An 18,064-nucleotide genomic window follows, 5' to 3' on the forward strand; every position below is an offset into this window, starting at 1 on the left:
CTGCTAAGTCCAGGGAGACATGGAGGAGACACCACCAGAATAGCAATGATGGTGCTATAAAGGCTTTCACCTTTTTCCTCTAAAGTAAATGCCTGCCTGCTTCTTGAAACCAGAAAAAAAGATGCAGAAGTGTTTAAGGGTCTTGTGTGAACAAGCAGCAGCAGGAACTTCAATATCAGAAGAGAGAGCTCTTAAGAGATCTGAGAGGTGCTCAGAGTCCAGAGATGCAGTTCCTTCTGCTCATCCCCCAGAGTGGAACTCACATGGGTGTGAACCTGGGAATACAGCTGGTGTAGCATTCTATTAGATATCATAGAGGATTAAATCTGCCACAAATTTAGTGATCTGGGTCAGGGACAAGGGAAGCGGAAGGAGGAGGGGCAGCCAAAAACTGGAATATAAATCCCAAACTCAGGCTGTACCCAAGCACTTGGATTGCAGCAGTTTGTACTGTGCATATCTTTGCAGGTAACACTCTCCAGACACCAGTTCAGAGTTTGCTCCATTATCCATTAAACCTTGGTGCTCCTCCAGGCTTCAACACCCTAAACATGGATCCAAGCTCACAGGGACTGGACATCCAAAATACACAAAACAAGAGAAAGAACTTCAACAATTTATTTTTCCTTTCCTTTTTTTTCAGACTCTAAATTCTTTCCCTATTTAAAACACTCTAAGTGTCGTGCCTTACCCTAAGACACTTTTTGCTATCAGCTTCAGTCCTCCTGAAGGATGTGCACGATGCCCTGTCATTCCAAAACTTCAAATGGTTTATTTTCTGGCAAATCTAGTTTGATACAAGTATTAAAAAAAAATAAATAAAAAGAAGGAGAAAATAAGCCAACTGTTTAGCCTTTTTTTTTCTGGAAAATTGATACTTCCATAGCCATTTTTAGGGGGAAAGGCATGGAAAGACTATATTGAAAATCATAAAAGAAGCCTGGACCCTGAAATAGGCACTATTAATCTCAGGGTTTGCAATTTAGGAATGATTTAGAGGTACCAGACTTAATAAAGAACCTCATTGCTGCACTCATAAGCCCACGTGCTCAAGGTTGAGGCAGCATAAAGAATTTCTGACTGAGTTGGGGTTACACTAGGACAGCTTGGGGACATTCAGACAGGATCTGGTCAGGGCTGTGGACACCCCAAGTGCGGTGAGGTAACTCCATCCTAACAGATGGAAATGCTGCAAATGAGCTGAAGAGGAAGATGGGAACATAAAGAAAAGGGGGCTGGAACAAGGAATGGTGACAAATTTTGCGGGGGGAGGGAGTGGAGGAATGTAGTTTAACCAGATTTTGGTGTTGAAAATGAAAGTGGAATTAATGGAGAAGGGTGACTGATACCAGCCTGGAGCATTTGGATGCAGGGAGTAGTTAATTTTTTTTCTCCATGGAAGACCTCAGAAGAAATTAGTAGTTTAACAATATTGTCCTCAGCAGAGACAGGTGGTGGGTTCCTGTCAGGCTTGCTTTATGTAGACACCTAGAGTATTTGCAATGGCATAGGAAAGAAATCAGCCCCAAGCCTGAGTCCTCCTGCAGAGCAGCAGCACCCCAGAAATCCTGCTGATGGCAAATGGCAGCAGGGGACTCTCCTCAAGAAGTGTGGGCTTGTCAGAGCAAAAATTATTCCAGGAAGCATCTAAACAAAGCAGGCTTATGCTCTTCTGTGAAAGGGTGAAAAATCAGACCAACTCAGAAATATTTTAAAGTATATTCAGTAGAGTCTGAGCTTAGTGCAGGGAAGTCACAGCCCTTCTGAAGGGACTGGAACCAGCAGAGTCATCTGTAAAGCAATGTTTTATAGAGCTTGGCTCCCACAGCCTGCAGGGATTTGAAGCATATCACAGGAGTTCATTTCCTGAGGACAAACATAATTCATTACCCAGATACCTTGTCCCAATATTTCTTGGTCTAATTCCATTTCAGTGAAGGCCTGAGTCCAGTGGAATTACATTGGCACAGGAAAGGAATTTCAGACTAAGAGATTTCTTACTGCTAAATGATAAAGAGGCAAAAATATTCTGCCTTTTCCATCTTTTTGAAAGGTGCTTGATCCAGAACTGGCAGAAGTCAACAGGGAGTATTTCCATGGGCTTAGCAGATGTTGGTTCATAACATCTCTGGGAACTGGAGCACTTCACTCATTTACCAACCACTTCCTTATGACAGATAAAGGAACTGCAAATGTCTGAATTTATGGTGAAAATTCTCACCAGTCGTAAAATGCAGAAAACTGAAAAGCAGCAGCACTTCCTATAAAGTTACTGTAGCTGAAGTTGAGATTGTTGCTTTGGGGTAAATAATCTCTGTGTTGTCTTTAGCAATTTCAGGTTTTAAAATTATGGAGTATTTTTTCCTCTTTTCCTTTCATAAACAAAAAAGCTGTTGTTCTGTAACAGGCTTTCTAGCAAGTAATGAGATCAAGGTAAAAAGAAAGTTAAATATTGCTCCATTCCCCTGGCAGCATTATTTGAATGTTCCCAACATTATTAATGTCAAAATAGCTTGGAGTGTAATAACAGCAGTTTTTCTGATATCAGGAGGGGTTGTTTTCCTTTGCCTGCCTCACATAACAGTGGATTGAACAGAGGAATGGGGAATCACCAAGGACAGGCCCTGCTAAGTGGGGATGGCTTGGAGTCCAGAGGCAGAACAAGCAGCTCAGAGCAAGGGCAGGGCTCAGACAGAAGCTCTGCAAGGCTTGCTGTGGTGGGCACACTTGGGTGTGGCATTCACATCCTCTGAAAAAATCTCTTCACCCAGGATTTTTCTCCTGGGAAGCTGAGAAGCCTCAGAGAAAAGGAAAACAATTCTTATCTCATTTGCTTCTCCTCTATTTTGCTCATGTGGAATGTGTTTGGAGATTGTTTACCTGCAGGTGATTGTTCCATTGGATTCTGCTGTGAGTTGTTTTCACTCTTTGGCCAATCAGGGCCAAGCTGTGTTGGGACTCTGGAAGGAGTCACGAGTTTTCATTATTATCTTTTTAGCATTCAGTAAGTATCCTTTCTCTATTCTTTAGCATAGTGTAGTATAGTATTCTTTAATATAATACAGTATAATAAAGTAACAAATTAACCTTCTGAGAACATGGAGTCAGATTCATCATTCCTGCCTGTTGCCAAAGGGACTGGCAAATACAATACCGGGGCTCTGTGTCCCCTGTGTCCTCAAGGGAAAGGACTCAGGGTCAGGTCTGTAAAATCCTGCCAAAGCACTTCTCAGGGTAAGGCTCCGAGCAGAGCAATGAGTGGTGCTGCCCAGCAAGGACAGACAAACCACCAGAGTCCCTTCTCTCTGAGTTGTGCAGGTGGGGGAAAGAAAACAAAATCCTTAATCTTAATTTATGTACATATGTACATGTACGTATGTACATCTATGTATGTAAATCCTTAATTTATGTACCAGAACTGTCTGTGACAGGAGATATTTTCAAGTCCATCTCTGCCTGATTGGAAAGGGATGAATGGCTGTGTGTCTTCCACCTCCCCAGGCAGCTGTTCAGCAGGCTGCCAACGCAGCCTGGAACAAGGTTTCCCTCATCTCCCTAGTTCAGGTTGTCCCAGTGAGTGTAAGAATTAAATACTAATTGAACCAGAGACCTGTGTGTGAGAGAGAAAGGATAGGAAATGCTCTCTGGAGCAGCCTCACACAGAAATGGGGAGGCAGGGGTGTTGCTGCAGGAGCAGACCTGGGTCTGCATCCCTTCTGCAGATGAGCGCTACTCAGGTGTCCCTGCAAAAATACCCCTGGGAGGGCAAACAGAGCAAAAGCTTTGGCACCCAGCCGCAGGAGGAGATGCTGAAATGGTTGTGCCTGGGGGAAATGCATGCTCAGAGGCAGGAGGGGATGTCTGCCAGCGCAGCTCCCCCTGCTCTGCAGAGAGGTTACGGTGCAATGCTGCCTGCACTCTGCCGGAATGCTCTGCTTCCAGCCGCAGAGATCTGCGCTGGAGTGCCCTCCACGGTGAAATATTGCAGCTGTGCTACTGCCAGATACTCGTGCAAAACTTTTTAGAACTGGAAGTTTAGAAAAGAAGGGAAAAACAGCTTGGTCTGACGTCACAATGGGGTAAAAATATGAGGCAGGGGTGATGGGCGCTGGGATGGGAGGTGTTTTTCCTCTCCAAGGCACTGTCAGGTTTGTGCAAGATTTGGAGCTCATGAAATTGTATACTCATAACTCCAGGCAAGGAAATATTTTGGAGCTCACAGAGCATCCAGGCAGCAAAATAAAGGCTTGGTTCTGGCAAGGCAGCCTCTGGATTCATTGCCACAGGTAATGGAGCCACTAACACATGCCAGTCACTTGGGGAAAGAAGACAAGCAAGGCAAACAGCTCTTATTTTTAGTTCACAGTTTAGTTAGCAACTAGTTCACACTGCTGCATAGCCAGTGCAGCATTAAACACAAGCTGGTGGGCTGCAGGTTTGTCTCTGGGGAAGGGAGCCAGGTTTTTGTTGTGTCAGGAGTAAAGGCACAGCATGCTGCTCCTTCCAGGGGGAGACAGAAAGGGTGACGTGGGGACAGCCTCGATTTTAGGAAGATTATTTTCATCTGGGTTGTAGGAGCACTGGTACAAACAGGCATCAGCATTTGTTAGTTGCATAGCAAAGTGTTATTATTTGTCAGGGACTTATCTGAGTTTCAGGTAATGAGAGCTGAGAGTAACTTGATATCAGTATTGTTGCATTTAATATCTATATTTTGACTGTAAAAGAGGAAGCACTAGCACTGCCAGTAGTGTGAAACCTCACAGGCTGATAATTACAAGAGCTGCTGCCTTTACCACAGCACTAACAACAGAAAACAAATTAAGTGCACAGAAGTTAAAAATGAAAGGAGAAAATTTATTTTCTTTTTGCAGAGTTTGGAGCTACAGCTGAAGGAATTTAGGGGATGTTTGGTTGCACCAACTGTTATGACAACTGTGAATGAATGAAATATCCTCTGCATTAATCCCTGCTGAAAATACAAAGCTTTCCTATGCCTTATATATTTTCAAACTTCTAATGCAAAACAGACCCTTAGAAAAATACATAGACAAACATAAATATGAGGTGGTTTTTTTTCTTTGATGCATCCATGCAGCATTAGTATCTATAAATTTACATTATAGCTCTACTGCCATCAAGTGATGAAAAGATATTTTAGTGAAGATATCAAAGAGGAAAAAAAAATCTGTGTAAGTTACAGAGCTCTTACACAGAACTGAGACATATTTTATATTCACCCCTGCCTCTTCCCCATCCAGGGTATCAATGGGAGACAAAAAAACTCTGAACTGCAACCTGATTAGAGGCAAGGAGCCTAATTAAAGTGCACGTCAAGATTTAATGATTGTTTGTGGGTAGCAGGGGTGAAAAAAAATCTAAAAATTCATGTCCTTTTGTACCTCTTGAGTCATGTAGCGGGGTGAGGAACAATAAAAGCAGCTTTTTGGTGCTGCCAGCAGAGCTGTCACAGCTCAGCACCATCTACCTGCCCTTTCCCTTTCTTTGGCTGCTTGTTAGTGCCTCCCTGCTGTGTCGGCTGAGGAGAGGGGGAAAGCTGAAGAACCATCAGATGTGGCCTTTCAGTACTTAAAGGGAGCTGAAAGAAAGATGGGGACTGACTTTTAGTGGGGCATATAGGGATAGGGATGGGGGTTATGGTTTTAAGCGAATAAAAGATAGATTAAGACTACACATAAGGAAGAAGTTGTCGACAATGAGGGTGGTAAAACACCTCAGGCTCAGAGCCCCATCCAACCTCACATCTGATATTTCCATGGATGGGGTGTCCATCACCTCTCTGGGCAATCTGATTAGTTGAAGGTGTCCCTGCCCCCATCAGGAGGTTGGACCAGATGGTCTTGAAAGGTCCCTTTGAACCCTAACCAATCTGTGCTTCCATGGCTGGGTCAGATTAGTCTGTGTCTAGAGCAGGACTGACAAAGTGAGGGACAGTGGGATGGAAAGTGCAAGGAGCCACATCTGGGAGGGTTTTCTGGCACCCTGTTACAGAATTTGGGGTTTTCCACTCTCAGAATCTCTGCTGGTCAGAGTGATCCTGAGATATGTTAGAAAGTCTCTTTTCCCATCCCGGCGCTTGAAGAAGGAGTCAGAGCTCTTCAGTTCTTGTTCTCAATGTTATTTATTGTATCTTATCTATAATATTCTTTCTCCTGTCCAGCTGAGGCCCACTCAGCAAGACAGTCAGAGGCACACTGCCTCCCCTGGGGTGGTGTTATCTTTTTGTACTGAAAACTACGCGCACATTATTTACAATTACTTTCCAATACCTATCACCTATGTTAGACAGTGAGCTTCTACTCTGAACCAACCCAAAAGTGCCAACATCACAGCAGAAGATGGAGGCCAAGAAGAAGCAGGAGGAGGACTGGACATGCCCAGATTCCTCCATCTTGCCCCCTGAACCCCCATTCTAAAAACCCCAAAAAATCTATTTTTCACCCTGTGATAAATTCACTATTATTCTACTTAAACTTCCGTGGCTTGTAATTCTTCATATAAGGTTGGTAATTGTTTTTTCCAAGGGCTAAATCAAAGGCACAGGGGTCTTGGGCTCTGTGCCAAGGTCTCTGAGCCCCCTGGGCAGGGGCTCGAGCCCTCCAGGGCAGCCAGAGGAATTTCCTGAGTTCTGACATTCCACAGAGAGAGGAAAGCCAGCTGAGGAAAACCAGCTCTCTGGGATTCCCCCACAAAGGTGGTGACTGTGCTGCAGGCCCTTCCTTGGCGCTTCACTGGCACAATCTCCATGGTGACTTCAAAACAGCTGCCACCTGACATGGACTCCCCAGCCTGCACAATGATTTTGGCACCAGTGACAGGGAAGGGAAATTTCTGACTCCTATCACAACACCTTGCTGCAAACACATTTAAAAAGAAAACAGTTTTTGTGGGGCACCAAAGGCATCTTTGCCTTCTTACAGAACCATTAATGTTGGAAAAGACCTCTAAGACCATCAAGTCCAACCATTAGCCAGCACCACTCTGTTCACCACTAAACCATGTTCCCAAGTGCCACATCCACGCATTTAAAACATTTCCGGGGTGGTGGTTCCACCACTTCACTGGGCAGAAAATCTCAGTGGTTTTCCTTTTATTCCTAAACCTCATTAACAGCAGAACTTCAGCCAATGTTTTGCTACACCTCCAGATGTTGTACATCCATAGGATCTGAACTGGAAGTGCTCTGGGCTCATGCAAAGGAGTCCTGTTTCTGGAAACTGCAAACATCTCTGCTCAATACAAATAAAATACAAACCGGAGACTGACTGAAGGTGAGAACCCCAAACCAGACTTTTTACAGAAATAAACTCAGTATGAGTAAGACTAAGATGTATTTCACAAGTTTTTTCTGCTTGGTTGTGAAGGTATTGCATACTATTAAAAATGAGCTGAGCACAGGTTACATTGTGTGAAAGATAAAGGCAGGTTCAAGAAGGCAACAAAAAAAAAAAAAGGAAAAACCCTTGGGTTCAGGGCTCAGTTCCTAAATGGTCAGGATTAGGTTATTTCTTTGTAAGACATTTTGAATTCCTGTGGAGTGAAGGACAAAATACAGAAGCACAGAGCCTGGACAGTGAGTCAGATTGCATGGAAGAAATAAATCAGAAGAGGCTCTCATGGCTCAGGCCCTTTGGGGGATTAGTGGCAGAAACAGCATTTGCCATCCAGTAGAATCCAGTAGAGTACTGAAGCCAAAGCAGATGTGACAAGAGCTGAGCTAAACATTTTGGGGGACATAAAGGGAAAAAAAATGTCCTAATAAAGCAGGAGGACTAATAATGGACTCGGGATATTTGTTCCAATTGCCCAGAACTTTGTTTGGAGCACAGCATCATCCAAAGAGACATTTATGGACTTAGGCAGCTGAATATCAGGTCTGCCTGTCATGCCTCGATCAACATAAATGGAGAAGGGAAACAATGTGAACAAAGGATAAAAAAGAAGGATGGAGACAGCACAAGGCAGCAAACAGGACTATTATTTTACACTTTCTCCTCATATATTTTTTATTTATTTCTGTGGGATCCAGTCACAAGGCAAGAGTATATTTTGTGAGCTAGGAGATGCTATATACCTGAGAGAAGTTGCAAGGGGACAGGTGTATTCAAACACTTGGAGATATAATTTATTATTATATATGTATGTAAACACACAGTGATACTGTGAACATACAAAAATCTGCATGTTATTTGTACATGTATATATAAAAATCAAAGAAAAGTTTGAGTGGTAATAAATACATATACACAAATATCTCAATTTTAGATCATTTACTTTCAACAGTCAGTGATTTCCAAAAGGCCATTTCCATGCTAGCAATGTAGCCTTTTCTTTGGAGTGCAGCAAGTTAGACAGGAGAATAAAAGTTCAATTAAGAGCCTGCTTGCCTGTGACTGATAATGGTTTTGACATTTGCAGAGTCTCCTGACAACAATGCCAGAGCAAAGTAGGGAAAAGGAAATCAAAGAACAAGTTCTTTGCAGATGGAGATGAGAGGGTTCAAACATCTGAGGCTTTGCACTCGTGGCCTCAGAAATAACCTTTCCCACCACACAAGGCTGTGTCAAACATTTCAGCTGTTCAAGGAAAGGCGTTGAACTTTCTGAATAAATTCAGCAGCTTTGAGGGGCCCTTGCTGGAAGGTGTTAAAGAAAGAGAAATGTTTATTTTACTAATGGCCTGATCACCACCACTGCCTCACACAGGGAGGGAGAGGAAGGAAATGACCAGCTGATCACAAACCTAAACTTTGCTTTTGATCTTGTCAAGTAAAGTAGCATCCTTCTGATCTAAGATCCAAAAGGTGAATTCCCAGAGGCCAGGCTGGGGTTCCCAGCGCTCCAGGCATCAAAGATGCCTCATCTCAACTCTTGACTGGGGCATGGGGGTCTGATGCCACCTGCTCTCGTCTGTGAGAGTAAACACAGCTGCAGTTTCAGGAATAGTTAAGATGAAATAAAGTTCAGTGGCTCTGCCTGCCTGGGATCAAACCAGCGCTGCGTTTGATCTGGCTGCCCCATTTGCTTCTGCAAATGCCTTGACTGAAAAATTTCACATTTGCCAGAGAATGTCCAAACCTCAGCCACCAGCCTTTGAGAAAATCTGAAGTTTTAGTGCCTCCTTTGCACACCCCTACAGAGAGATGACATGAAATGCATTTCAATTTGCACTAATTTTAGTGAGAGGAGAGTTAAGAAAGGTTATTTTAAAACTCATCTTAATGGATCAGAAGAAACCAGAATTAGAGCCCCTTCCTTATCCAGATTCCTGATTCCTGAGCCAACACAAACCCATTGCTCCAGCTGATGGCTGAGGTAGGCACAGAGCAGCAAGGAGTGAAGACTGTGTGGGAAGAGTGATCAAATGATCTTCTGAATCACAGAAAATTGTCCTGATGCATCATGGCAGGGCTCCAGCTGGTTTAACCTGACCACTGTGACAGGATGGAGTCCAGGCTGCCTTAGATGTGAGTGCCACCCCATCCCTGGGAAGTGTGCCATTCCCTGGGGGTGCATCACCCTTCCTGGCAGTATTTAGAGGTACCCTGTTGTCAGAACCCAGGAAATTCCTCTGGCTGCCCTGGAGGACTCAAGCCCCTGCCAGGGGGCTCAGACACCTTGGCACAGAGCCCAAGACCCCTGTGCCTTTGATTTTGACCCATGGAAAAAATTACCAACCTTGTATGAGGATTTACAAGCCACGGAAGTTTAGGTAGAATGATAGTTAGTTTGTCACAGGGTGAAAAGTAGAATTTTGGGGTTTTAGAATGGGGATTTGGAGTCCCAAGAATGGAGGAATTTGGGTGTGCCTTCTCCTTCTTCTTTCTTCTTCTTGGCCTCCATCTTCTGAGTGATGTTGGCACTTTTGGATTGGTTTAAAGCAGAAACACACTGTCTAACATAGGTGATAGGTATTGGAAAATTAAATAAAGTACATGTAGTTTTTAGTATAAAAAGATAACACTGCCCTGAAGATGGTCAGTGTGCCTCAACCTGACCCGCTGGACAGACCTCAGTGGGTCAGAGAAAGAATGTTATAGATAAGAGAAAATAAACAATCCTGAAACCAGAACAGAAGAATCCTGACTCCTTCTTCGGCTTCCAGGCTGGGAAAAGAGACTCTCTAACACATCTCGGGGTCATCCTGACCACAGAGACTCTGAGACCCTGTCGGCTCACTGATGTGTTTAGAGTATTTAGAGGTACCCTGTTGGCTCACTGATGTCTCTCTAATCCCCTGGGCCCCACGTAGCCTCTGGTGCCTCTCTGCTCCCCAGAGCCTGTGGGGTGCATGAGCTCACCCCTTCCCACAGCAGGCACTTGAAGCTGAGACTCTGCCACTGTCAATGGTGTCCCAAGCCATATTTCAGCAAGGTGAGTGTCCTTATATCCAGGCAGCAGGGTTTATTCCACCTCTGAAACTTTATGAGGGCTCCTGGTTTCTAGCTGTGATGTTTGCCTGGAGTGTGCTGTGGCTGGTAAGCAAGGAGAGGGGACCTGCTGCTGCAACATGTCAGAGAGATTTACCATTAGCTCAAGAGCTCCAGGCTTGTGGGTTTGGATGTGAAGAGCCAGGCTTCCAGTCTCAGAGGCACAGGGCATGGCTATTTTGCTGTTTATAGCTCGTTAATTTATTACCCTGAGCCTGCATGGAGGGTACTTCTCCATGTCTGTCTTTCACATGACATTTTACAACGTGACACAACAGGGCAATTTTGGACAGAGAAAGTGGAGCCATCAACTTGTCAGGTCCTTTTTTAGCCAGTGGAGGGATTTTTTCATCAGCAAAAGCTGAGTGTGTCTGTAGGAGCAGGCAGTGCATGCATGACCCCCACACGTGCATCATTCACACACCAATGTGCTTCTCCCCCTCTTCTCAACCCACAAGGATCATCCAAACCTCTGCTCAGCACTCAGCTGCAGTAATTCAAATTGCTAACACAGAGGAGAAAGGAGGGTTTTGAACAAAACCCCAGCTCCTTCAGCTGACAAAAACATGCTGTCCTGACCTCTCCTATTTGCTTCCCAGTCTTTGTCATTCAAGGCTGTCTAAAAAACACTTGAAGAGCAAGGAGAGTGAAAATGGGAGTCCTTCAACATAAGCTGGGTATTATTCTGCTGCCACTAAAAAGATTTATTCAGGGGTATTAAAGAGAGTGTCTAGTAGGGTGAAGTGTTGCCTTTGTGGAGAGGAGCTCTGCTACCAGAGGGTTGCAAAAAGAATGGAAAACACTTGAATTTTGGTGCTAGCTCTATCCATGCTTATAGCATCTTACTTTCTTTTTTTCAAAGCAGGGATTTTCTAGGACAAATAAAATACATAACGTCCATAACACAAACAGATACATGAAGCAGTCAGACAAGGTCCATCCTGGAAAGAAAACATGCCCAAAACAACATGTCCAGATTCCTCTACAAGCAGAAACACAAGTGTAGTCTGTTCAAAATCCGCCCACAGACGTCCTTCTTTCAAAAGAAAAATAAACTTATAAACACAAAACTAAACAAAACTAAAAACTAAGTGAAACTAAACACAAAAATTTGAGTAGAACCAAGGTGTTAAATTTGAGGATGTGCCTGTATGTGTTTATGGTTTATTTTTATTGTCATGTGCTGTTATCAAAGTAAAAATCCACATCTTGGGCAACAGCAGGTGGAATTTCTATTTTAGCACAATTTTAGCTCATTAGAAAAAAGAGAGTCCAGCTTGAAGTTTTGCAGAACAATTTGAGAAACAAATAGAGAGGAGAGCAGCTGAAGTGGATCAGGCTATGGGCCTCTTATTGCCTATGAATGCAAACTACAAAGGGAATTACATTGAATACTGGTAAAGTCCCACAGTTGTGCTCATTAAATGTTCACAGATGTGTCATTTTTGTGCACATTTTTGCTCTGATCTGTTTAAAGTGACTCCCATAACACAGGATATGAGGTTTTCCATAAGAGGCTGAGTTGCTGTCCTGTTTCCACCCCTCCCTCGGTCCGACCAGAGTAACAGGAACTCTATTCTTGACTCTTACATTGAAGTACTAAAAAGGATGTGCATTTCAAAAGGTTTCATATTCTTCTGGGAAGTGGATAAACAAACACACAGTCTTGTTACAGCAAATACTTTGTACCTATTGGGATGTTCATCTTGCGCAAGATATTGGCAAAACGACAAAGCAGGATGAGATCATTTTCTGAAGTTGTGTCTGTCCTGGGGAATTAAAAGGAGAGAAAGAAAGAGGAAAGTTTACCTTTCTTGAAGTTTATCTCAGTACCAAAAATGAAATTTCATGGGCAATGCAAAGGTTTGCTTTGAGACAGCTGCAAGGGGACTGCAGATAGCTCAAAAGACTTCAGACAAATGTGTAGATTTTTTTTAAAAAATGACAAATTATTCTCTTCTGTCAGGGAAATATCGCTAGGCAAGAAATAATAGGGGCCAAGTCTTTGTCAGATTGTATCTTCTCACTAGTGCATCAAGGTAGGACTGATTTGAGGAGAGAGCACCTGGTGCTGCAAAACAAAGGGAGAAGAAGAGAAAACACCACACACCTGTGGATGTTGAAAAGCCTTAACTAGAAAGAAAGGCGTGTACAGACTTTGCCATGAATGAAAGAGAGAAAAATTTAAAAAAAAAACCAAAAAACAACCAGAACTCCTGTTCAGACCCAACTTGCTGAGGTGGAAAGGGAAATTATTGTTGAAGATGGGTTTAATTTACAAATCTGGTTTGAAATCAATTTGGTGTATGTGGTAACCCCCCCTGCTCTCCCTGAGTCCCTTTTCTGTGAACACCACATCACACCAAGCTGGGAAGGGCTTTCCAGCTTTCCAATGAAGCAGCTCACTAAAACCTGGGTGATTTCTCTTGCAGCACATGTGGTTGGAAAGAAACACCCACTGGGCTGCACCCCCAGCTGATGCAACCATGGACCAAACGCCTGCTGTTCCCAACACCAAACCCAAAATTCTGCATTTCCTTTGGTCTCTGTTAGTCTCAGGATCCAGCTTCCATGTTCTTTGGCCCTGGAAAGCTGCATCCTCCTTTCACACTAAAGTCCACTCCCTGGAAAGCCAGAATGAGCCCAGCTCTGCATGAGCCAGTTCAGGAGCAAGCCCAGGATAATCCAACAAAACACAGCCCGTGGCACACTCCATAAAGCATCACTGTAATTTATTTGGGGTTGGAGAGATATTGACTTCTCCTATTACTCCTCTATAAATGTTTCTTACAGACGCAGATGTAATCCTGTCCCAAAAATGAGGGATGGAGGGCAGGAGGACAGGAAAAGAGAATGTGATCATGTCACCCCAGACCCAGCACATAAACATTGTACCAGGCAGAGGCAACAGGGGCTGTAATCACCTTGTTTGTCTCTCTTCATCTAAACCTTCTACTTTTTTCAGCTTGCCAAATCTTCTCAAACAAAATGAAAAGCAAAAATTCCCTGGGTGGATCTTACAAAGCCAGTTAGTGCCAGTTAGTGATACCCTGCAGATCTCCTACTCTGCAGATTTCCTCCTGGGTTCATACCCATAGGCAGGAATGCTCAAGGAAAAGAAAAGCAAAAAAGCAAATCATAAATAGCAAATTCAGGAGAACAAATCTCAAAAGTCACTTTTGCAGTAAATGTCTGTGCGTGTCAGAAAACATTCTCACAGGAAACATCACTGAATAATTTTTCATGATGAGGAAAATATTTTTAAAAAAATCAAAAAAGGAAAATCTGCTTACAAATAAATGCATGAAACCTGAGATAAATTCCTGCAAATAAGTTTTCAAGGTTGGTTGAAGTTGCTAATGGCTACATTTGTCCAGCCTTTAAAAATTTTGCTCAGGCATCATTGATATTAGATGATCTCTTGTAGTGAGAGTGCAGAAAACTCCTGAAATCCTTGTCAAATCACTTTCATCCATCCCTGATATTAACCATTTGAGGCATTTCCACTTCCCTGCTCTGCTTCCTGCCACCTTGGAGAAACTGTTTTGATTTTTCTTCCTTTTTCTCAGAAATTATTTCACAGCAAAGGAAATAAAAAATGACAACAAATCCCTTAACTCAGTACCCACTAGAACATGCTCTTCCAGCTGCAGTAACAGCCTCACTCCTGGGCATTTCCTGTGAGACTGATGGCCAGCTGCCTCAATGCCCTGCAGCCTTGCTTCAAGCCATCAGCTCCCCCAGTCAATCAATCCTCAGAAAAAGAAGGAAAAAAAGAAAGAAAAAAGAGAGAAAAGGCTCTGGGCTTGGTTTAAGTAAATTTTAAAAAAATAAAAAAAGTGGTAGTGGAACCCCTTATGGATAAAATTATGGATCACTTCTGGTTTCTTCATGTTCAACAGCCCAGCTCCCTCCCAGCACACCCTGGATGGCTGGTGGCCCTTCATTTGATCTTCTCCGTGTCCCTCCCCACCTGTGGGCAGCCTAAGCATTGCCAGCCATGGGGAATAAATTTCTCCTGCTGGGTGCAGGACATGACCCACCACAGCAAGATCCAGACTTTTATAGATCATGTTTTACCTGGCACCTCCTGTCACCCTCAGCTCACAGAATGGGTTGGGCTGGACATTAAAGACCATTATTTCCACCCCTCTGCCATGGACAGGGACACCCTCCACTAGCCCAGATTGCTCCAAGCCCCATCCAAGCCAGCCTTGAAGGTTTCCAGGGATGGGGCATCCACAGCTCCTCTGAACAACCTGTCCCAGAGTCTCCCCACCCTCACAGCTCCTGTCCAGTGGGGCTGCTCTTCAGGCAGTCACTCCCAGCTGGTTTCTCCACCCCAGGAATGGAGTTTTGTGCTTCCCTTTGCCAAACCTCACAGAGTTTAATTTAGCTCTTTCTTCAAATTAATCTGGGTCCCCTCTGGGCAGCCACTCTATCATTTGTCACATCAGACTCTCCTCCTAGTTTAGTGTCATCCACAAATTACTTGTTTTGGTAGCACAGCTAGAGTGAAGAGACCATTTAAATGCCACCCCTGGTGTGTTTGCTGGTGGTAGAGAGTTTGTGTAAATTAGAGTCCCCTGGGCTCCTTGCTGTGATGCCTGCTGACCCCATCCTGCAGCTGCCCTAATAGATTTTCCCAGAGTATTTCAATGCTGCAATATAAAACCTCATTTCAAAGTGATTCCTGAAATGAAAGTGCCTCAGCATCTGCAGCCTGAATCATCTGTGGGACTGAGCTTCCCTGCAAGCTCAGAGCCATAAAACATCCCCTGCCCCAGCTGGGAGCAGCCACGGGCTTATCCTGTGGAGAGGTTTCTCCTGGGAAGATGAAGGAGCCCACAGACCTTTTAGTGCAAGAGTTTAATAAAAAAATTAGCTTTTGGGCTCTTTTGCCAGTGAACAAGAGGCTGTTTCCCTGCTTTCTTTCTCCTTTGCAGAATGAGCTTTTTACATGAGAACAATTCACCTGCCTTTTTCTTCCCCCTGCCAGGTCTCTTTGCCAGTGAAATTGTTTCCCTCCTGGGCATAGATCACTGGCCTGACAAGGCTGCTGTTATGTTAGAAACAGGAAAATTATAACGTTGCCCTTTAGTTTTTCTCATTAATTCAGGTACAACTCGCTCCTCTCCTTCCCTTTCTGCCCCTTGAAATTCACCTGTAAGCACCTTAAAGGAAGAACTGTTCTAATCCAAGTCCAGCAGAGAGGATGCTCTCTAAAAACAACCAAACTACCAAAAAATCAGAAATAATTTCAAAGAGCATCACTGTGTTTTGGAGAGCTGCCAAAACCATGTGAATGATACATAAAAGATAAAATGTCTGACAAAATCCTCCAGTGCTGCAGCAAACAGTTCAAAGAAAAGGCATCAATGTCCAATTACCTGCCCAGGGTGCTGGACTGCAGGGAAACATCAACTTTTGGGCAACCAAAGCTCCACACAGGTACTAATTGTGGTGGGCTTACTGGTAAGAGGCAGGTTAATTTGCTTTATCCTGCTCCCCCATGGTCACTTTGGGACCATTAACAGCACCTGAGAGACCAGGTGTGGTTCCAGCTCTCAGAGCAATGTGCCCAGCAAGGCAGGTAAAAGGAAATTTATTTACTTTAGCACCTGCTCAAGTTCAGACCATTTTCCACCTGAGGCACCATTTTGTTTCTGATCTGCACCAGAACGTACCTGCCCTGAATTTTGTTGCCTGAAAGAGAGGGGAAACACCTCCCTGCTTCAAAGCAAGTCACAGATTCATATTTTTTACTGCCATTCTCAATCAGGGCTCTTTGCCTGGGGTATCACCCTTCTCACTGTCCCCTCCTTACACCACACTGAAAAAGCACCTCCAGACAGGCTCTTCCCTCACTTGTATCTCCCTGTTCTCTTCTACACTGCTGCGTGGAACCAAGCATGGACAGAAAAGAGCTGGATGAGTCCAAAGTAAAGCCTTATTGAGCATTTAACTGAATTTAACTGCATTTAACTGCAAATTCACATCTAATGGGAGACTCCATGTTCCCTTTATGCAACTCGCATACTGAGACAAGTTGCAGCTCTGGTGGGTTTCTAATGTTATTCCCTATCCTCCTTCCTACAAATCTGGCAAGATTTATGTTCCAGAATTTTATAAATTATGGGTTTGCAAGCAATTATTAAAATAATGTATTTCTATGCCTTTTTCTGAGTTCAGCTTGACCATCACTTCCTGAGCACAGTCTGAGTGACTCAGAGGGGCCAGTGATCTGAGCCCTGCCCAGCCCTGAACTCTCTGCTGACATTTCTTAATGTCAGTAAATAACAGCAACTTTTGTACATATTGCTTTTCTTTCTAGGCAATTTACTGTCTTTATTCTTTTTGGGTCTCATCCCAGACTGAGATTAAAAATGGGCCAGCTTAGGCAGGTGATTTGTTTTGTGTATGTCCGTCTGTCTCGTTGCTGAGCTTGAAGTCAGACCTGCATAAAATTTGGTGATTTGGGGCCATTGGGCTCAAAGTGCTTTCTCTGACTTTCCCAGTTTCCCTCACCACAGATCTGACTGCCACTCTCATCTTCACTTTATCTCTGATCATCAAACTTCTGTAAAGAAAGGTCAGTGACATTTCGCAGTGTTTTGAAATGATAACATCTCAGACCTGGTCAAGCTTGCATTAAAATGCTCTTTTAATGACAAATAGGCCATCTGCACCCTGTCTTTGAGTAAATCCAGGAGCCCACAGAAACTATTCCTATTGACAGCTAGAAAAATTAGCAGAGGCCAAAATCTTTCACATCTCTGCTTTTGCCCTCCCTCGGAATTACTGATTGAATGTCCCCTATTTTGAGTGAAAAGTGAAATATGGATTTTCTTTCCATCACCACCACTTGCACAGCTGCATCAGTCATTAAGCTGTCCTAAAGATCTGTTACCCAGGAACTGGATGCCAGGTATATATCATATCCTGAGGTGAATTGTGGCAAGGCATAAATTGATCATGAGGTTCATGCCTTTGAAACCCAAGTGAAAGAACATCAATTGTCATCAACTACAAGAATATAAATAGAAAAGATCAAATCAGTTCTGGCCTAAATGTGCTGTGCAATGGAAATACACCTTAAAAAAAAAAAAGCCAAACAAACTAAAAAATCACAAAAATCACAAGTTAGTTTGATCAGGGACAAAAAGTTATACTTTTCAAGGTAAGTCATTAAATGAACAGAAATTTCTTAACTCAGCCTGTCCCTCCTCCATGTATTTTGTACAACTGTGTGCTGCAGCTCAGGCTTCTCTTCTATTGTCCCTGTTGAAAAGTCACTGCAGAGCTACAACCTTCTGGAGCTTAACTCCCTTCAAATATCAGGTGAAATGCAGCCACCATCCTTTCAAAGCTTTCTGCACTGCTGTCAGGTGCTTATTTTAAACTTCTCTGCCAAAGCTTCTGATGTAGTTGCAAAGTCTCTCTTATATCATTATGTCAGTATACTCTTATTCCCTTAAACTGCAGTTTTCTAGGTTAAATAAGCAAAGCTATCACCTATTTTTTTAACTATGTTCTCCATCACCTCTTTCAATTTTAGTTAATCCTTCTTGAATATGTGTGACTAGAACTGCATGTTATCATTCCAAATGAGAT

This window comes from Camarhynchus parvulus, chromosome 4, assembly GCF_901933205.1.
Source record: "Camarhynchus parvulus chromosome 4, STF_HiC, whole genome shotgun sequence".
NCBI classification, from domain to species: domain Eukaryota; kingdom Metazoa; phylum Chordata; class Aves; order Passeriformes; family Thraupidae; genus Camarhynchus; species Camarhynchus parvulus.